This window comes from Pinus tabuliformis, chromosome 6 (assembly GCF_031772625.1).
Source record: "Pinus tabuliformis cultivar Carrire ecotype Pingquan chromosome 6, CPIR1, whole genome shotgun sequence".
NCBI classification, from domain to species: Eukaryota; Viridiplantae; Streptophyta; class Pinopsida; order Pinales; family Pinaceae; genus Pinus; species Pinus tabuliformis.
This window is the reverse complement of record NC_142292.1, coordinates 1880693505-1880716551: the sequence shown is the minus strand read 5'-3', so window position 1 is coordinate 1880716551 and position 23047 is coordinate 1880693505. Positions and strand designations below refer to the sequence as shown.

General features: G+C 37.3%; 1 pseudogene; it reads left to right on the top strand.

The window, feature by feature from the left end:
* Positions 1 to 13391, top strand: part of LOC149266684 (kinesin-like protein KIN-13A pseudogene) — a 39700-nt pseudogene extending 26309 nt beyond the window's left edge.
* The last annotated feature ends 9656 nt before the right edge of the window (positions 13392 to 23047 follow it).

Sequence of the window (23047 nt, the reverse complement as noted above, 5' to 3'; positions counted from 1 at the left end):
CTTGATCGCTTGAAGGAGATCCGTGGAACAATGGGAAAGAAGCTTAAGAAGAAAGCTCATAAGAAAAAGAAGTCATCTCAGAAGAACTATGACAGTGGAAGAATCGATTGGGGATTAGGCATAAGAAGCTCTTCAGATTCAGAATCATTATCAGGTATGAATGTGTTATCCTCTGATGTTCCAGCTATATTTCCTTGTGAAAGAGATGAAAGTGATAGTGAGACTACTGAACTTGCTCTTATGGGTGAGCAAGAAAGATGTCAAATAGAGGCAGAATTTAACAGGCTGACAAACAAAATTATTGAACAAGAAAAACGTTTTGACGTAAAGAGTGGTGCCCTCAAGTTATGCAAGGAAAGGTATCAAAAGTTGCAGGATGAAGCAACATCTCTAAGAAATGAAGTCATTGAAAAGAACACAACAATCAAGGAGCTCAGAGATCGATCCAGTTATTATGAAAATCTTGAAGCTACAATCCTCTCACTAAAAGGATATCTTGAAGAATCAAAGAAGCATAATACAGATCTACTCCAAGCTATTGAAAAACAAGAAAACGAAGTCACCAGCTTAACATCTCAACTAGAATGTGCCTTCCGAGTTCGTCAAATGCAGCAGGATCTGAATGAAGAACAAGAAAAAGAGATTCTCAAACTAAGGGAACAAATGGAAGAAGGAAGGAAAGCTGAAGAAGTTTTGAAAAAGAAATCTCTTGAAAAGGAAGAACAGCTTCAGGTTGAGGTAAATATCTTGAAAGGTAAACTAGAAGAAAAGGATAAGCTTTTACGATTTCAAGATAGCTCTAAAGTATTGGATGATATTCTTAGTAGTCAAAGGTCCCCTGCTATAAAGACTGGTCTTGGTTTCCATGAATCTGTTGAAGGTGAATCTAGTTCACAAGGTGAGGCAAGGAATTCTAAAGAGAAATCTAAAGTGATCAATGAAGAAATGAAAGATCAATCTCATCATCAACCAAGGAAAAAGATTCCTCAAAGAAAATCCTTTACTCCTCCTATGAATAATGTTGAATGTTATGTATGTCATAATCTTGGACATGTTGCAGCTAGATGTAGAAGAAGAAGAGTTCAAGACCATTATGCAGACAAGTCATCTCAATCAAGGTATTTTTATGGATATTGCTTTGCTTGCAATACGTTTGGTCACAAAGCTGCTGATTGTTACAGGAGGAATATGAAACATGTAAGATGTTATGCATGTAACAAGCCTGGACATATAGCTAAGGAATGCAGGAACAAAGTATGGGCACCATATCAAAAGGAGAAAATGTCATCATCACGCTTGAAGATATGGAGGAAAAAGGAAGTACAGTCAGAAAAGGATGGCACAGCACAATGTACAGACATACCAAAATCAGAGGAAGCTGAAAGTACAAAACTTCAGGTTCCTGAATCTCATATGCAAACTTCATAAAGGCAAGTCGCATATATACGCGAGTTGGATACTGCACAATCGCGTATATGCTTGTTTGAAGGTAGTAGGCAAGTGAAGTTGGAAATGAATCTATCAGATCTGGGAATCTGACTGTCAGTAGCACAAAGGAGGACTGTTAATTTGGCCCTAATTAGAAGTACGCAGATCATCAACTGTGAAAGTGCGGGCGTACGCAGCAGAGCGTAAGACTGGGTGCAGATGTACGCAGGTGAAGGCACAGTCCCCATGCGGACGGACGCGGAGAAACAGAAAAAGAGGTGCGGACTTACAGAGGAGTACGCGGCGCGATAGAAGCAAAGAGTGCGTGCGGTACGCGGCGTGATAAAGGATACCCTGCGGACTTACAGAAAAGTATGCGGCGCGATAAAATAAAAGGTGCGTACAGTATGCGGCGCAACTGATGGAATAGGTGCGTGGGTACACTCTGTAATAGAAGACCGTTTGCGTATATACGTAGTGCAGCAGAAGGATATCTGTGGGTGTACGCAGGGGAGCAGAATATGAAGTGCGTACCTGTCTTAAGGCATTTATTGGCTGATTCTTCTTATTGATATACTTGATCAGATTTGACAGATGGCACTGGTTCAGGGGGAGCATATGTCCTAAATGCATTGTTGGCATTATGGTCCTTGGTGACGATGCTTATGATTCATCTTGCTATGGTTATGAGTTGGTCACATGATCAGATTTATGATTGATTCTCTAATGATGCTTGCATGGAGTCTTTATTGTTTCTTGACACATATATGGATGAGGTTGGCTGATTTCATGGATGATTATTCAAAGTTGCATTGTTGGAGACATGATGATGATGAGTCACTCATATGTTGACATGTGCATGATGCATGATTCCTTTCTTGGCACAAATGGATGAGGATTGTTGGCTGGATACAGGGATGATTATTCATACATATGTTGATTGATGCAGATGCTTTCATTTGATGGCTCTTGATTCATATAGATCTGGATGGTTATGAGTTGATGCAGAAGTCCTTGATGTTGACAGATACTATGGAGCAGATTATACAGTGTTGTTGATGATGTTTGTCATGATCTTTAGATGTTTGATGTAAAGGTCATAGCAAGACTCATGTTGTAATGGTCTATCTATTGTAGTCATCTCTTCAGGTCATGTAACGGCCTATGTTCCCCCACTATGCATGGGATGAAGATGTAATGTATTTGGTTTTCATATTTCTGATGTATTCCCACTTGGTTGGATGGATGATCCTTATTGTGATGGGTGATGGATGTATGTATTGAGTCTTTTGGTGATAGGAAGGTCATTTATGATATATAGAGTCATGTTCTTCTTGTAGAACATCTTTTTGCAGACCTTGCTTACAGTCAGGGGGAGCTTGAGCATGAACAGCACTATATAGCAGAGCAGACATCTCAGCTTGTTCTCAAAAAGACCATTATCAGATTGGAGCACCATGACATATACAAAGGGGGAGCTCATTTAGAGACTTCAGCAGATCTGGTTTATAGTCAAGGGGAGCATGTTCTTAGGGGGAGCATACCCCTTTGCCCTTGATGTCAAAGGGGGAGAGTGATTTGGTGTTGTTGCCATCAAGTCGAAAGGGGGAGATTGTTGGCATTATGATGCATGTGTTGTACTTGATGGCAACCCTCTCATAGAAGATCATCTCACTTATATACATTCAGATGAATCTATAGAAGAGATATCAGATGTGACATAATACATAGATGCAGGACAGCTCAAAGGAATCAAATGGCAAGTTCTTAGTAAAGTCCAAAGGGGGAGATTGTTGGCATTATGGCTAAAGTGTTGTCCTTAATGGCAACCCATTCAGGTGATAGATCACTGTACTTCAAGTCAGCAGCAGAGGTTGATGATCAGCTATCAAATATTGAAGAAAATAAGGGGTACGCAGGTACACCTTACAGAAAGTGCGTACCTGCAGGTACACCATGCAGGGACCGCGTCCAGATACGCAGGCCAGCCGTTCAGGAGGTGCGTCCCCCCAGTGCACACATTTCAAGGCAGAGAATTTCACATGTGGGCTTTCTTATGTTTTACTCTTGGTATTTAGCCGACGGTATTGGGTTATTATGGTGTCGGCTCGTGGTATTGATCCATGTTTTAAGGAAGAGCTTTCCTATATAAAGCAAAGGAGATCATTTGGCTTGAGCATGTTTTTGGGTTGAATATCTTATGAGGGCTAGATCTGGTCTAGATCTAAATAAGGCGAATCTACTGATGGACTGAGATCTCTTCGGCGCATGTTCAGATCTGTAGATCTGACTGTCTGGGTTATTCTTGAAGTCTTGAAATCATCTATGCCCGAAGGTACGCAGGTACAGTGAAAGAAAAGTGCGCCGGTACGCAGGCACAGAAGCGTTGCAGGTGCGCCGGTACGCAGGCACAGAAGCGTTGCAGGTGCGCCGGTACGCAGGCACAGAAGCACTGCAGTTGCGGAGGTACGCAGGAAGTCTATTTGGCACAGTGTGTGGGTACGCAGGTGCACAGTTCAGAACAGTGCGTACTGTACGCAGGCATTACATGGGTGAAGCTGCATACTTCTCTTGAAATCAATTTAGCTGTTCATGTTTATCATTGTTGTGTTCTGGGTTTTGAAGTGATGTCTGGTTTCTGGTATTATGTTCTGATAACAACAGTGATTGAGTGAATGATTATGATTAGCTTCAGAATTGATGAATGAATGGATCAGGTTCTTAATGATCTGATGGACTAGATCTGATTGATGACTCTCATTGTATATGTATTGATCTAGTGATTGGGTGATTCAGAAGGTTGTTTGATTATGAGCTTCAATGTTGTTGTTGGGTCCAGTATGAAAATTGATGAAACGTGGTACCTGGAGGAGAGAAGATTGTAGGTCAGCACCTACGTACTAGTATCTAAGCTAGTACAAGAGCTAAAGGAAATCTTTGGAGCATTGTAGCAGGTAGTAGCCTGCGTACTAGTAAATGGATCGGCTAGTACAAGAGCAAAGGGGGTTGTAGCTCCCGTGCTGGTATAAGACTACACCAGTACAAAATATTGTAAAAGGATTTTCTTATTAAAGAAGATTGAGATGACTTGCAGCAGGTGGTTTTCTCCCGCATTGGGTTTCCACCTTATATCATGGTGTTCATGTGTGCCTTATGTGTGATGATCTATTCTATGTTACTGCATTTGTTAACTGATAATATGGTTGATAAAGTTCTAATGCACTCATTGAAGATTAATTAACTTAATCATAAGAAGTTGTGGAAGTAGCATATATGAATCTGATTATGGAAATGAAAAAGTTTTATTAATGTCATAAATACTGATTCACCCCCCCCCCCCTCTCAGTATTATTTCCAACAATATTAATGTGCACCGATCCAAATATGAATTTTCCAACAATGGTATTTATAATAATAAACAATGGTATACTAGCACATTTGTAAAATAAATACACATCGATGTGTTATTTTTCCGTAAAAGCACCAATGGGGAAAGATTTATTTTGTATGGATTAGTATCTTTTCTGAAAAATACAACACTGGGGATTTAAAAAAAAATGACCACTAGGGCATTATACTCTTCAAGCACCAATAATGATTGCATTCAACCCCCTAGTGCATTGAAATTCTTAAAGCATCGATGCTTTCATAGAACCAATGGTTTAGTGCTCCAAAATATTGTAGCCCCGGTGTGTTATTCAAATTAACAAGACTCGTCCTTTATATTAGTATCAAACTAGTGCTTTTGTTCAACTCATAAGCACTGATGTTGTAAATGTAAATAAAAGCACTAGTTTTGTGAGCTTTTTTTTCCTGCCTTGGTGTCATTCCTGAAAAGTAGGTCCTGAGTCGTTTTTTGAAGACATAAGCACCAAGAACGTATAATTTGTAGGCACTAGTTTTGTTTGCATGAAACACCCTAGTTCTTTTATTTAAATTTATAGCATCAATGCTTTTTATGGTGTTACTGCACTGGTGCTATTTTTCCATTAAGTGCACTGCTAAAGAAACATCTGCTAAAACCTACGGCTAGCCAATTTTTTTTAGTTGTGATGAAGTTCTATTATCAACTCCACTAAAACATTTTCTACCACAAGTCGATTTGGTAGTGGAGGTTTTTTAGCAATTCTTTCCTTTTTATAACACAAAATATTTTTTATAACCTTTGCTAGAAGGTATTTTCTTGCAGTGTGATGAAATCGCGAACTTTTTAGGAAATAAATTCACATTAACATTACACTCTTGTCTACTGCATTCTAAGAGATCAAATTAAACAAAAGCCAGAAGACGATAAGTACCAATGGCTATGGAATGATTAAAGGCACAATAAGTACTTGATTAAATAAAACCAAGTCTTAAAACTCAGAGTGTAATCAACAAATATTCCATATTCACATAAAGTTAAAGAGAATTTATTTTCTCCAAAAATTTCCCTCTATCGTAATAAACCCCCCCCACCCCCTGGTAGTATAGAAATTTCAGAGTTTATATACAGATTGAGAGGCCACGTTGTATCAAAAAATAATCCTTAAAAGTCTCTAATTGTCTGTTACAAAAATAATTTAAATGGTTTACTTGGCCTCCTGGCCAATTTATAAAAGGTAAAAGAAGAAGACAAATTAATAACAGAGCATCCATGCACAACATGCAATATGTACAGATTGATCTAAGATATCCTTATTTGTAGGATCCAAATCCAACATTCAATAAAAATGAAGGACCCGTTGCAACAAAAAAAACATTATTAAACATTATATTGATGACTAGATTGGGTTTCCGCAAAATCAAATATTATTTAGCTACCCTTTTTTAGAAAATAAATCAAATATACACATACCTCGAAAACTTCAAAAATCTCAATCATAAATAAAAATAAGATCGTTATTTATTAGGACTAGAGCCACCTATATCAGAAGATATAACTACTTTGACCTTTGATGATGAGATGATAATATGTGTAATATCTTTAGCTTGAGGTTTATTTTTAGTGTTGATATGAAATTAAAATTAAAGGTTTCATATAAAGCTTTGCAATCTAGTTTATGTCTTATGGGTAATGGATTGTGATTGAAAAAGAACAAAAAGTAAGCTAAATTTTACAGATTTTAACAATTAAAAAATGGACAATAAGAAACATCACAACAGAACAATTTGATGACAAAGTTCACTCCTCCTAGGCTATGTCTCTGGGCCCAACTTCCAATGGTGGCCCTTTATATTATATGTTCAAATGTGAAATTACATCAACATACAATGCTCAAATTGTAAAAAAATATTGCCATTGCATCTAGGACTCCTAAAATCCATTGTGTAGGCTCTTCCTGGGCTCGAAAAGACTGAAAAACGGCCATGTTAGGCCTCTTTCCCCATTCTTCCTGCTAATTGTTCTCCAAATTCAACCCTCTACAAATATTGGCAAGAAAAATGGCCGTTTGTGGATTGGTAAGGAAAAATTTTGGTTACCCGAAGATTGTGGGTTTGATGTAGGAATCTAGCTGTGTTGGGTGTAAATTGTCGAACAATTAGTTGAATTTTTAAATAAAAAGTGGGTCGAGCCCCTTTCGTATCTTTGTGCTCTTAATCATGTGAGACATATGGCTTGGGGATGAGTGAGGATGGTGTGACGCATGCCCATAGCCCCTGTTCTTCTGCCGGTAGTCGCAATGTCATAAAGGAACTAGTGACCAACACTCAACTGCCATCCCTTTCTCTATGCCCCCACCACCTATCACATGTGGTCGCCACATTTAACATAAAACTATAGGCTAGGGAGTGGGTAGCGCACCATGTGCCCCACCCCTCTAGCCTCCTCTATGATCACGTTGATATGATATAACCTAGGGCTAGGATGGTCGAGCACGCCCACAAGGCTGACCTTCCCCCCAATTTCAAGAGAAGACTACTTTAAATAAAAACTTGCCAACAATGTATAACAAGAAATATCGTGACACGTTGGTAGTACCTTAGAGGTTGAGTCACCCCATATTAACTCTTCATCACATATTTACCTCGGTGGACCAGTGAACTTGGGTAAGTGTGGCAGGAGGGTGTCATAAAATGGTATCAGAGCTCCCAAGTTGAACACTTGGATTAGATGGGCGGAATGTGTTTTTCATGCATGCATGTCGGTTTTATATATATTTTTTATGAATTTCAATGTCTATATGTTTGTTATGCATGGATTTTTATGGTTATGGTTGTCATGCATGAGATCATGGTATGCAAATGGTATTGTTATGCATGATGTCAATATATTGATATGATTATGTATATATACATGTATTGTGCCAATCTGGATTGATCTTGCAGACGAGATAAACTCCCCTAAGCTTCACTGAGGTATGTTTATTATTTTTTTATTTAGTTTATTTGACATGGTATTTTTATAGGAAATAGAGGATCAAAAATGACAAGAAAAATGGTGGACTACAGGTCGTGTGATTCTCCCTAAAAATCAAATGAGGAGCATGGTGATGGGTACTCTCTTGACATAACAGAAACTTTGAGAAGCTATAAGGTAGAGATAAGAATTTGTAAATCAAATAATGACATGATCATTCAATCATAAGAGAGAGGTGGCAGGGCACAAGAGAAACAAGTAGAGTTAAATGCAGTTATCCTTCAGAGTTGTTAGACATATAGAAACAAGGATTGCTTAGGATCAGCCATGGACAAGAGGACGGAACTAATGGAGCATATGGTAGCAGGTCTCGTGGTGGGAACAAGTTGGATAGAGATGACATAGTCAAAGATGGAATACTATTGGATATAGCTAATAGGAGAGGGAGTGGACATGGATTTTACTCTAGTTCTGGTCAAGACAGGCATCATGTTCGTCATCATTATCATCTATAAAGGAGGAGTGACAGGGGAAATTTTCCATATTAGTTCAAGAAATTCAAGCCACATACATTTTATGTAGAAATGAAGAAGTCACAGGATGCAAAAGCATGGTTTCTTAGGATGAATAAGTTCTTCTAATTGCATGACTACTCAAGGAACATGAAAGCCATGATAACTACCTTCAGTCTTAAAGGGAAAGAAAACATTTGGTGGGAAGATGTAAAGAATGTTAGAGGAATTCAGGAAGAGGAGCTAACTTGGAGTCAGTTTGAGATACATTTTCAGGAAGAAGTATCTATCTAAGAGATACTATGATGACAGGGAAAAATAGTTCTATAAGTTGAAGATGGGATCTATGACTGATGAGTAGTATACTAGAAGATTCTTGGAGTTGTTTAGATATGTGCCTTATATTAAGGAGGAGAAAGCAAAGATTCAGAGATTCATGAGTCGATTGTTAGTGTCATTCAAAGGCAAGATTTCGTTTGATGAGCTTAGATCGTTAGAAGAAGCCATGAGAAAGTTGAAACATTGTTATGAGAAATCAAAACATAGATTTGAGGCTAAGAAGGATTATAAGGCTAATGAGAAGAATAAAGGAAAGTGGGTTAAGAAGAGAGGAAAACCATATGATACAAATAACAAGGAGAATGTAGCATCTCATAAGAAGTTCACTGCAACAAATAAAGGACAGGGGTTTCAGTCTAAGGAGCGGAACAAGGGCGATGGTAGGAAGCCTTTGTAGTATTGGACTTGTGCTGGAGACCGTTGTAGGAGAGTGTAATAGCCCTGTTTAAAAATCCATGTAATAATGTTAATGAAGGCTAAAGTAAGCCAAGGTCATGGGACATGTATTCCAAGTTGAATGTTGGAAAGAAACAAGTGATGGGGATCACTTATGATTAATACATGGATATGGAAATTGGAAAAGGCAAAGTAAAAGGCAAATAGGCATTAAATTGACATTCTATTTATGAAAATAATGGAAAATAGGAGAAAGGAAGGTGAAAGGTCACATAATTGCATGAGAAGAAAATTGAAGGAAAAATATAGTAAACTAAAGAAAATAGAGGCCTTAATGATAAAAAGCCTTATGAGGATCATTTCATGGATTTTGTTTCCTATTTTAACTTGGAGCTATTTTCTATTCTCTCTCTCTCTCCCACACTCTTACACACTTAGAGAAATCTTGGAGCATTCTTGGAGCACATTGGATTTGGAGAAAGAAGGAAAAGGAAAGCATGAAAGTGCAAGGGGACAACATGATCAACAACTACAACAAGATTTATTTGCAAGTATCGAGTCACATGTATGATTTACTTGCTAGTTTTGGCATTCATGGTGTATGTAGGTGGTTATTTGGTTATGATTTTTCATTGCAATGGAGGATTTCATGGATTGGCAATTGTTTCTCCTAGCCTTTACATTTCCTAAATAGCCATGGTGTTGTCGGTTTTTCCATTTGTTTTTCATTTGGTTCTCATGTTCCTAATGGTTGTGAGTTGAGTTATTAGTTCCTAGAGCCTTAGTTGGACAAATTCTCTAGAAGACCTGGAATAACTTGGGTTGAGTTACTAGTCCTGGAAGCGTTTGTTGGACAAGTTCTTTTGAGATAGGAAACTAAAGAAAATAGAGCCCTTGATGATTGTTGGGCCTCACAATGGTCCCTATTTTCACTCCATTATTCACCAATATCTTCACATTTTACCTTCATGTCACCTCCATTCCACCTCCACATCATTCCATTTACCTCATTATTGGGTTATAACTATGCTTTTCCAAAGTTTATTAATTCTTAACATTTTTAAGTGAATTTATGGCTAAACTTTAGAAAATAATATGCTTATACTTATACCTAACAATTAGAATGAGTTTGTTGACATGTGTAGGTACAAAGGAAGCTTCCAGGGCATCTTTATGTGGCCTTGAATGATCAAATTCGAATTTGATAAGATAAGCCTCATGGAAAAGATCATGGAGAAAATCATGGACCTCATGGAGGAAATCATGGAGGATAGGGTTATGTGTCTAGATGGTTGAGAAATGTATGGAACTAAAAGAGAGATTAATGGATCATCATTATGAGTTTGTTATCTCCTCTCATTGTATAAATAGGAGTACCTCCTCCATTCCAAAGGGGAGGACTCTTAGAGCATTGTATCCAACTGATGATGGAATAGAATAAAGCTTCATTTTACATATATGTTCATTATGTAGTTTTAGATATAAGTTTTACATATATTTCCATTATGTAGTTTTAGATTTAATTTTCCTTAATGTAGTATATGGAATAATTTGTCTTGTTCTTAAGAGAATTGAGCTCACTCTAAAAGGATGAGAGAAACATGTTATTTCATATTAGATCTTATTTCATTTAATTGCTTAGATGTTTGATGTTTGAGAATTTGTTTGAGATTTATGAATGAGTTTTAAATTAGAATCTTATCAGCATATGAGAGAACAACTAAGGGTCTAAGTTAGACTCTCTTTCTATTTGATTTGCATGATAATTGAAATTCATTCTTTTGCTTTTATGTTTCAAGTATCATATGAGGAGATACCAAGAGTCTAAGTTAGGCTCTCTCTCCATTGATTTATATGGTAATTGAAATTCATCCTTTTATGCTTTAATGTTTCAAGTCATTTCATTTCTTCTGCTTATGAATGAATCTTAGTTTAGTTTGGATTAGTACATGAGAGGACAATCAAGAGACTAAGTTAGTCTCTCTCTCTACTTGAATCTGAACAACAATTAAATTCATTCTCTTGCTTTAAGTTTCTAGTTTTATGTAATTAATGAATTCTCTATGATACTGTAGGGAAGGACAAGCAGGACCTCCTTAGTTAGGAGCCTCTTCCCTTGCATATTACATTGAATCGTACATAATTTAGCTAGACATAGAGTTAGTTGCCTACTCTTGCATATATATTGCTGGCACCATCACAAGCTTATGAGTTTCCCTGGTTGATAATTAATGAAGCAATTTAAGTCCAAATAAATTGCCCAACATTTTGGCGCCGTTGCCGTGGATGGTGCTAAGGGATTATGCGTTAGAAATTTAATTCAGTACTAGTATTTTTCTTTAGAAAAAATAACTTGTGAGACCTGGTGACAGCAGGATCTTCACAAAGGAGTTTAAGTTTGAGTTTTCTGATGATTTAGTGCTTAGCTAGTTTTAAATTTTGTCTTTTAAAAAACACCCCCCCTACATGAATAAAAACAAATCAATCGATAAGTATGCTCTCTTCCTGCGCTTCGTGCGATCAGGAAGATCAGAAAGTCTATTGATTTTGTTCAAATAAACATACTCTTGCTGGAGAACTAATTTGCAAAAAGACAATAAAGAATTTTGTAAAAAAAACATCTTTAAATTGTTTAGATGAAATTTAGTTTTTTTTTTTTTTTATTTTAGATTTAAAAAAAAATAAATTAGTTTTTAATTTTAGATTTAAAAAAAAAAAAAAAAACATTCCACAAAATAATAATAATATATGTATCATAACATATATTATTATTATTAAAAAAAACTAACCATTTTGTTATTTTTAGATATTAAAAAAATTAACCATATTCTTTTGTTTTTTTTTTTTAAATAACCATGTTTTTTTTCTCTTGGTTTTTTTAGATATTTAAAAAAAAAATGCAAAACATTTAAAAAAAATTATTTTCTTTGCTAGTTTGAAATGTGGGCTCAGCCTTCCACCTTTCTTCACCCTGCACATACAATTGGATGATTAGAATGTGCTATATATTTGAACATATGCAAATCTTTAAAAATATTTAAACATATGGAAAGCCATTTCCATAATGAGCAATTTGGCAAAGATTAAAGGTGTGGTTCGGAAAAGACTTTTGAATAAAATGGAGTTGGCGAGGAAGGAATTATCACTATTAATGATAATGTCGCAGTGGTTGGCAAGAATTTGAAGTCTCAAACATTCAATGTGTAAAGGAGTATATTGAGGAAGGAAATGGAGCCCGAAGCACAGGTTCAACTGGAGCTAATAAAGAGTCATCCAGGTCTCATGCTATATTGCAACTTGCAATTAAGAAGCATGGTGAAGGAAAAGAGTCAAAGGGTGGTAGAATAGTTGGGAAGCTATCTTTTATTGATCTTGCTGGAAGTGAACGTGGGGCAGAAACAACAGACAATGATCGCCAAACAAGGATGGAGGGAGCAGAAATCAACAAGAGCCCTCTGCCTCTAAAAGAGTGTATACGGGCCTTGGATAATGACCAAATTCATATTCCATTTCGAGGAAGCAAGTTGACAAAAGCGCTTCGTGATTCCTTTGTAGGAAACTCACGGATGGTTATGATATCATGCGTTTCTCCTAATTCGGGTTCTTGTGAGCATACACTTAATACATTGAGATATGCAGATAGGGTTAAAGGGCTTTCAAAGAGCAGTAATATGAAAAAGGATCAAAGTACAAGTAGTTCAGCTCTGCCTCCAAAGGATTTGTCTTCATCCCCACCTTTGCCTTTGGAGGATGCAAGGGAGTATTCTGATTATAACCAAACTGTAGCAAATGTAGATGCTGGTAGAAGGTCTGTGGACAATCCTCAATATTACAGTCAATCTGAAGAACTTGGAAGGCTTCCTTCTAGTTTGTCATCGAGTTATCCCTTTAATAGCAGAGAGGAAAGTGGGTTTTCAGGTATGGTTGAAAACAATAGAGTTAACATGAAAGAGGGTATTGCTGGTCCTGTTACAAGTCAAAAGTCCTCCTCTTCAGCTATGAATTCTTTTGATACATACGGGGATGAGAAGGTGCAGAAGGTTTCCCCAACACGTCGGAAGGTAAGCAGAGATGAAAAACCGGACAAACAGATAAACTGGACATCTAAAGAAGATGGCAAGTCTGAGGCATTTAATGCTGCCAGAAAGCAACAACAACAATTTAAGGAAGATCCTGCTTCAAATAACAATGCTCCCAGACTCAAGGAAAGGGTACAAACTGATTATGATAATGATATAAATGCAATACTTCAGGAGGAGGAGGCTTTAATAGCGGCCCACAGGAATATGAACACCAAGAAGTTCCCATTGGAGGGGCCGATAAAGAACCTGCAGAGAGAGGAAGATTCCTTTTACGATTCGCCGATATTTTCCTGATGGAAGTTACGAATATTGGGTTGTCGACGAGCTTATTGTTGAAGATTCATGGAGAAGATCGTGCCAATTCAGGAGAAGATCGCGCCAGTTTAGGATTCAGTTCACAAAATTTGGGATAGATCGCGCCAATTTCTCATGCAATCTCTTAGCCTTCAACTTACTTCCATTTGTCATTCTTTTGGTTGCCATTGACATAATTTGGGTCCGCTCGAGAAGGCATCACGGCTAAAAACATCAACAGCATTATGGAGGCATTGGATCGTTCTTCGGATCGGGTGATGACCTGCCGTGGACAGATGCGGACAGATGCGTTCAAATGGCTACTGTGAGCGTGAATTTGTTGGGGAAGAAGGTTGATTACTTAAATGTATCAAGAACTAACAAAGCCGCAATCACTTGTGCTGACAGAGTTCCACTTTTTGCTGCTCTGTGATAACAAGGTTAAGGTTGTAAATAGAGTGAATCAAAAAGTCAGAGAAGAATTGCAGTTTGACCATGATTTTGACTCGATTTCTGGCGGAATTCTTGGACTTTGCAGTGATGCTACTGCTGGTGTGTTCTATGCTTATGATGAAAACCCCATATTTGAGATATCTGTGCATGATGAAGGCCAAGATATGTGGCAGGTTTATTTAGAGTTGAAGGAATATGCTGCTGCTTTAGAGCACTGTAAGAATGCACTTCAGAGAGACCAAGTATACTTGGCACAGCTGTGATTCTCCTGCAGGCTGAAGCTGCCTTCTCTACTAAAGATTTCATGAGAGCAGCATCCTTTTATGCCAAGACAAATTATATCTTGTCATTTGAGGAAATTGCTTTAAAGTTTGTTGCTGTAGGTGAACAGGATGCTTTGAGAACCTTCTTGCTAAGGAAGCTAGACAATCTTGGTCGTGAGGACCGTTCTCAAATAACAATGATCTCTACTTGGGCTACTGAGCTCTACCTTGACAAGATTAATCGTCTTAAGCTGGTGTAGTGCCATCATCTTCAGATGAAAATAATACTGATATTCAGTTGAAGCACCGGGTTTTAAGAGGAAGATCTAATTGATCAAAGCCATTTCCTTTTCTCTCCCGTGGAGGGATTTTTAGTATAACCCAGGTATTGGCAGTCATTTTGGTAGCTGCTGTTGGAGAACAATCTAACGCAAACTAATTTATTTTCTTCGGGGCAGTGTATTCTTATTTTTCCGTGAATTCCTTGGTAATTCTCGGAATTAGATAAGATATCCCATAGATCAAGGCCTTTGTTTCCTGTTAAATTGGATTTTCTTTTACATCTATGCTATTATTTTCTCAGCATCTGCAACACTCCCTGGCTTTCAACATCATTTTCCCTGCACCTTTGTGTTAGTTAGGGATTCTCCTCCCTAGCCTCATAATTTCCTTTCCGGAATTTTTAGTTGGGTGACCAGGAGATATGGCTGAGCAATTGGTTAGATCTGCTGGTGTCTGCAAATACCTGCTTTTTACTTTGACATTGTTGCTCTCAGTGCTCCGTTTGATGCAATGCAGGAATGTGGCCGATTTATCAGCACCTGAAGTGGCTGGTGTGAGACTGCCTCACAAACGCCATGTTGGATTTAGAGTCGATCTTGTGCACAGAGATTCGGCACTCTCTCCAGTAAGTCCGGGAGAAGGAGAATTTCTGTTGGCGGCGAAGATTGGCACGCCATCCCAGTCCTTTCTTGGAATCCTGGACACGGGCAGTGACCTGATATGGACGCAGTACTTGCCCTGCACTGAATGCTATAAGCAGACAGATCCAATCTACGATCCCTCCAAGTCTTCCACTCACGGTAGGGATCCCTACGAGTACGGTGACAGTTCCATAACAAAAGGGATCCTTGCGTATGAGACGTTGGCTCTTTCTTCTGAAAAACTTCGCCGTATTGCGTTTGGTTACTCGGATAACAGTATGGGAGCTAGCTTCGGTGGCGCAGATGGGATAATAGGGTTCGGCCGAGGTCTTCTATCCCTAATCTCACAGCTTGGCCCGTCTGGGGCTAATAAGTTTTTTTATAAGTCTTTTTGTTTAGTGTTTGTACTTTTTCTATTATTGTTGTAGGAATGGGATGCAACAATATATATTGCATCGTATCTTAATAAATAAGAGAAGTATAGTGTTGCATCTTATCTTAATACATTAAAAAAAAAAAAACTAATTTCATTTTAGTTATAATATAAGTTTAGCTTTCTTAGGTTTTAATAAATAAAATTGTGTTGATTTAAAAAAAAACAATTCACCTTAAATAATAAATTAAAAATTTATGTTTTTAATTTATTGTTTAAAAAAAAATCTAAATAAAATCAACATAACACATAAAAAAATTTTACTTATTACTTTTAATATTTTATTTTTAAATTTTGTTGTTTAAAAAAAAAAACAAAATTAAAAAAAATAATAATAATAATAATAAATAATAATAATAATAATAATAATAACTAAATAAAAATAAAAACAATAAAAAATATCACAAAATTCACACAACAAAAAAATTTCACCAAATTCACACAGCCTTCAAAATAAAAAAAATGGAATACTTGGAAACAAATTTCACAAATCGGTTTATCAAACATTGGAGGATTAATTCTGTTGTATGCTTTACAATGCACTAATATGCAGGACACAACAGATAATTCAAATGACCATCTTTTCGTGAAGTACATTTCATGAGTATCTGACACAAACAGGGAGTATTATTTTTTATGGTTGTGTTTAGGAATGGATTGAAATTGATATCATGAATTGAGTTACTACCAACACTTTGATTATTCTTGAATCTGTTTTATTTGGTATGAATTTTTGCGTAAGAATCATGAAGAAAATGCGCAATTCTTCTTAAACAAACTTATGTTTTCTTTCTGCCAAGTTTTTTTTTACAGGTTAAAGGATAACAAAGTGATCATTCAGGAGATTACATTGTGATGACAATTAGTCTTCCAAAGACTAAATTCATGAAAATTCTGAAGACAAATCCATCTCCACAACCACTAAGTCAACAACTTCTTGCTATGTTCGACATCGACACATTTAATCACATAGTAAGATTTGTGCCATCGAGCGTTGAAGACTTGAAGACCCATATTTTGTAGCAGATGAAGCCAATTTCCTTTCATCATTTTGTCATCACTTGAGGACAAGTCAATCAATAAGGTTGGGAGGGAAATGTAACTTATATTTTGTATACCTTCCAAGCCTTATAGATTTTCAGCCATATTCAGCAGGCTCATCGGATTCATCATCCAACAGCAGAAGATCCAGCAGCAGATACAACTTTCAGCCATGTTCAGCAGACTCCTCAGATTCATCATCTAGTAGCAGAGGATCCAGCAGCCGATACGACAATACAGCTCCATCTTTCATCCACAACTTGAAGAAAAAGCTTCAGAGCAGAATTGTGGCAGCTGGACATGCATGATTCATCCACCATTTTCCCAACCAAGTAAAGAAGACTACGAACAACAGTTTTTGCAGCCACATGTGCACAACTCTCATCCATTTTTGGAAGGGTAAGTTAAGGTATGATATTTTCTAACTTTTAACCATTAAATTCCTTGAAAAGTTAGAATAATAATTTTTGGAAAAACTTCACTTCCTTTCCCCATTTCACATAACTGCCCAAACCATCCGTTTAAGGGGAAAGATACATTTACATTCATATATCACAACCCCACTTAACCCCACTTACCTTCAAAATATATTCACTATTACATGAGCATACAAATGGCTTTGTCGAAAGTATTTATAAGTTAATTGGATGCCAAAACAATCATGGTTGTTACACAAGAACCAACCATGACGCATTCCAACAAAAATACTCTGCCATTATTACATGAGCTTACAAATGGCTTTGACAAAAGTATTTAAAAGTTAATTGGATGCCAACACAATCATGGTTGTTACACAAGAACCAACCATAATGCATTCCTACAAAAATACTCTGCAACAAAAATCACATTATCAATATGCAAAGATCATACATTGAATGCAACAAACAAAATATGGTTGAAACACAAGAACCAACCAAGTTGTAATTCATCAAAATAATGCTTTGCAAAAGTTATGTAAATGATATCATGCAGAGTTTAAGCCAAAGCTCAAGTACTAAAAAGTAATGTAATAGATTGCATGAGGACATGCAATACCTTCAGTTTGGGGCAGATGTTGGGCCTCACAATGGTCCCTATTTTCACTCCATTATTCACCAATATCTTCACATTTTTCCTTCATGTCACCTCCATTCCACCTCCACATCATTCCATTTACCTCATTATTGGGTTATAACTATGCTTTTCCAAAGTTTATTAATTCTTAACATTTTTAAGTGAATTTATGGCTAAACTTTAGAAAATAATATGCTTATACTTATACCTAACAATTAGAATGAGTTTGTTGACATGTGTAGGTACAAAGGAAGCTTCCAGGGCATCTTTATGTGGCCTTGAATGATCAAATTCGAATTTGATAAGATAAGCCTCATGGAAAAGATCATGGAGAAAATCATGGACCTCATGGAGGAAATCATGGAGGATAGGGTTATGTGTCTAGATGGTTGAGAAATGTATGGAACTAAAAGAGAGATTAATGGATCATCATTATGAGTTTGTTATCTCCTCTCATTGTATAAATAGGAGTACCTCCTCCATTCCAAAGGGGAGGACTCTTAGGGCATTGTATCCAACTGATGATGGAATAGAATAAAGCTTCATTTTACATATATGTTCATTATGTAGTTTTAGATATAAGTTTTACATATATTTCCATTATGTAGTTTTAGATTTAATTTTCCTTAATGTAGTATATGGAATAATTTGTCTTATTCTTAAGAGAATTGAGCTCACTCTAAAAGGATGAGAGAAACATGTTATTTCATATTAGATCTTATTTCATTTAATTGCTTAGATGTTTGATGTTTGAGGATTTGTTTGAGATTTATGAATGAGTTTTAAATTAGAATCTTATCAGCATATGAGAGAACAACTAAGGGTCTAAGTTAGGCTCTCTCTCTATTTGATTTGCATGATAATTGAAATTCATTCTTTTGCTTTTATGTTTCAAGTATCATATGAGGAGATACCAAGAGTCTAAGTTAGGCTCTCTCTCCATTGATTTATATGGTAATTGAAATTCATCCTTTTATGCTTTTATGTTTCAAGTCATTTCATTTCTTCTGCTTATGAATGAATCTTAGTTTAGTTTGGATTAGTACATGAGAGGACAATCAAGAGACTAAGTTAGTCTCTCTCTCTACTTGAATCTGAACAACAATTAAATTCATTCTCTTACTTTAAGTTTCTAGTTTTATGTAATTAATGAATTCTCTATGATACTGTAGGGAAGGACAAGCAGGACCTCCTTAGTTAGGAGCCTCTTCCCTTGCATATTACATTGAATCGTACATAATCTAGCTAGACATAGAGTTATTTGCCTACTCCTGCATATATATGGCTGGCACCATCACAAGCTTACGAGTTTCCCTGGTTGATAATTAATGAAGCAATTTAAGTCCAAATAAATTGCCCAACAATGATAAAAAGCCTTATGAGGATCATTTCATGGATTTTTTTTCCTATTTTAACTTGGAGCTATTTTCTATTCTCTCTCTCTCTCCCACACTCTTACACACTTAGAGAAATCTTGGAGCATTCTTGGAGCACATTGGATTTGGAGAAAGAAGGCAAAGGAAAGCATGAAAGTGCAAGGGGACAACATGACCAACAACTACAACAAGATTTATTTGCAAGTATCGAGTCACATGTATGATTTACTTGCTAGTTTTGGCATTCATGGTGTATGCAGGTGGTTATTTGGTTATGATTTGTCATTGCAATGGAGGATTTCATGGATTGGAAATTGTTTCTCCTAGCCTTTCCATTTCCTAGATAGCCATGGTGTTGTCGACTTTTCCATTTGTTTTTATTTTGGTTCTCATGTTCCTAATGGTTGTGGGTTGAGATATTAGTTCCTAGAGCCTTAGTTGAAAAAATTCTCTAGAAGCCCTGGAATAACTTGGGTTGAGTTACTAGTCCTGGAAGCCTTGGTTGGACAAATTCTTTCGAGCCCTTAGTGGGTTGAGTTACCATTCCTATAGCTTTGGTTGGAAAAAACTTTGGATCCCTACAACAACTGTGGGTTGAGCTAGTCCTAGAGCAGGGTTGGATAAAATGCTTCAAAGCCTTGGAAAACTTGGATAGAGATTGATCTATTGATGTTAGTGATGTCCAACCATGAGGTGGAATCACTGGTTGGGGGTTGAGGTGGTTTTGCCTCTGGTATCCCTGGTTTTGTTTTTCATGGTTTATTCCAAAATATCCCACATTCACGCTTGGAATATTGTAGATTTTAACCCAGTACAAAAATTACCTACAAACGAATTCTAAAACACAAAAAATAAACAATGCGAGAGCATAACACATAAAACACATATACACATAGATTTCCCTTGGATCCCAAAACTGGGACTACCAGCTTGATTTTTCATTATATTCCTTTCAATGTTACAATACATATTTATACATGCCAAAGCATCCAATACCATGGACTGAAAACCATCACATCCAAAACCATGGATTGAAACCATAGGTAGGTCCGCCCAACCTAATATAGGGTCTAAAAAAAAAAATTCTGGGGCGCTACCCCAGACCTTGTAGAGGGGGGCTACTCACCCCCCTCAAACCCCCTGGACAAGGGGGCTGCTAGCCCCCTTGTGAACCCCTCGTTGTGCAATTGGTGCAATGAAGGGGGGGCTCCATGCCCCCTCTAACCCCCAATTCACTACGTGGGTTAGTCGTGGAAATAATATAACACAACCCAACATTCTCCCACTTGTTGTTTTCTTTCCACCGGGGGCCACATGAGAACTTAGTCATTTTTCCAACCCTAAAATTCCCATTGTTTCTCTACACCAGGAGAAATTCTTAGAGCTCACAGATTTTGTCAATGCATCTGCAGTATTCTTCAAAGTGTCCACCTTTACCAGCAACACCTTTTTGTCTTCTATCATATCCCTCACAAAAGTGATATTGAACATCAATGTGCTTTGTCTTTGAATGATAAGCAGGGTTCTTTTCCAAGAAAATTGCACTTTGGTTGTCACAATATATCCTTATAGCTCCCTATACTAACCCCTTACTTGAACACAATCTCTACAACCAAACTGCTTCCTTGCTTGCATGAGTGGCTGCCATGTATTCTGCCTCTGTAGTTGATAGTGCTACTATAGATTGTTTCTTACTCATCCAACTAACTGCACCTTCAAATAGGTTAAACACATGACCACTTGTAGATCTTTTCTTATCCAAATCTCCAGCCCAAATTGCACCAACAAAGCCATGGATATCCAAAACTCTGTCCAATCTTGGTCTTCCTTGGTAGCACAAACAATAATCACTAGTGCCACACAAATACCTGAAACCCTACTTCACTGCTGTCAAATGCTCCTTCGATGGTTTTGACATAAACCTGTTCAATACTCCCACTTCATGTGCAATGTCTGGTCTAGTACAGACCATTGCATACATCAGGCTACCGACTGCAATTGCATATGGAACACGGGACATATCCTCTTCCTCTTCTTGTGTCTTGGGACACTATTCAACATATAACTTTACACCTATAGGAATAGGAACATTCACTGGTTTACTATCCTGCTTATTAAACCTATGCAGTATTGTATCGACATACTTCCTCTGGTTTAAACAAAAGTTCCTCTTTGCCCGATCTCTTTTAATTTCCATGCCCAAAATATAGTTTGCAGCACCAAGATCTTTCATGTCGAATTTGGAGGACAATTGGGTCTTCAAATCCTGGATAATTTCTTTGTCATTTCCAACCATCAACATATCATCCACATACAAGACCAGATAAATAACACAGTGACCAATTAATTTAAAATACACACAGTGTTCTGCTTTGCTTCTGGTGAAGCCAAGTCCCCGTATAACTGTATCAAATTTCTGATACCACATCCTTGGTGATTGTTTTAACCCATACAGAGACTTCTTTAACTTGCATACCATTTTTTTCTTACCCTTCACCACAAAGCCTTCAGGTTGCTTCATGTAGATCTCCTCTTCTAGATCCCCATGAAGAAATGTTGTCTTTCATCCATCTGTTCTACCTCAAAACCAAAAGCGGCAACAACAGATAAAAGTAATCTAATACAAGTTACCTTTGCAACAAGAGGAAAAATATCACCAAAATCAATTCCTGGCACCTGGGAATAACCTCTTTCTACCAACCGAGCTTTGTATTTCTCCACCTTTCCTTCTAAATTTGTCTTCTTCTTGAACACCCATTTGCTTCCAATGGGTTTCCTTCCAGCCGACAACTCCACCAGGTCCCAAGCCTCATTTTTTTGCAAAGATGCCATTTCATCAACCATGGCCTCTTTCCAGAGTTTTCCATCCTCTGAATCTACTGCTTCCTTCACAGTTTTGGGATCATCATCAGTAATAGATAAAGCAAAATTTGAATAGAAAGCAGATGGACTATACCTTTATGGCTACCTTCTTTCTCGAACTATCTTCTTACACCCGGATTTTGTGGCTCTTCATCTTCTGATTCCTTCTCTGCTGTAGATTTTGATTCTTCCTCCTTTAGCTCAAATTATATCTTCTCAGGTTCCTTTGGTTGACTTCATGTTTAATAACATCTTTCACCTCTCTGAACAGGTCCACATCTCAGCTATACACAACCTTCCTTGTTGCTAGGTTCCAAAGGTTATAACCCTTTAAACCATCCTTATACCCAATAAAGATGCACTTTTAGATTTACTATCCAACTTGGTTCGTTTCCCCTTTGGAACATGTACATATGCATCACATCCAAATACCCTCAGATGTGAAAGAGAGGGTATTTTACCAGTCCATACCTCTTGTGGAGTATTATCCTCCAATGTTGATGAAGGTGATCTGTTGACCAAGTAACATGCTGTCTCCACTGCCTCTACCTAGAATTCTTGTCCTAACCCGGCACCACTGAGCATGCTCCTTGCCCTTTCCATCAACATCTTGTTCATTCTTTCGGCAACTCCATTTTGCTGAGGTGTATATGGAGTAGTATTTTTTCATGCTATGCCACACTTCTTATAGAATTCTTCAAGTTCCTTACTGCAAAACTCTCCACCGTTATCTATCCTCAACACCTTTATCTTCTTCTCTATTTGGTTTTCCACTAGAGCCTTAAATTCTTTAAACCTCTCAAAGACTTCAGATTTCTTCTTAAGAAAATATATCCATGTATTCCTCGAGAATTCATCTATAAATGATACATAGTACACAAACTTACCCAGTGATGGAACCTTCATAGGTCCAAACACATCACTATGTGCAAGCTCTAATATATGTTCGCCCTCTTACCACCGGAGGGGAAACTCACCCTATTCTGCTTCCCACATACACAATTTTCATTGGAATCAAAATCTAGAGAGCTATTACTCATACCTTCTACCATACCTTTACCATGATGTATTCGAAGGCCCTTCTCTCCAATATGTCCAAGCCTTTGATGCCACAACATGGTCTTCTCTCCAAAGACCACTAGATTTTCTACTCCACTTTTAGGAACCACATAAATGTTGCACCCATCAACAACAGTGCTACCTTGCAGCTTGTACAGAGTTCCAGTCCGAACTCCCCGCATCAATACCAGTG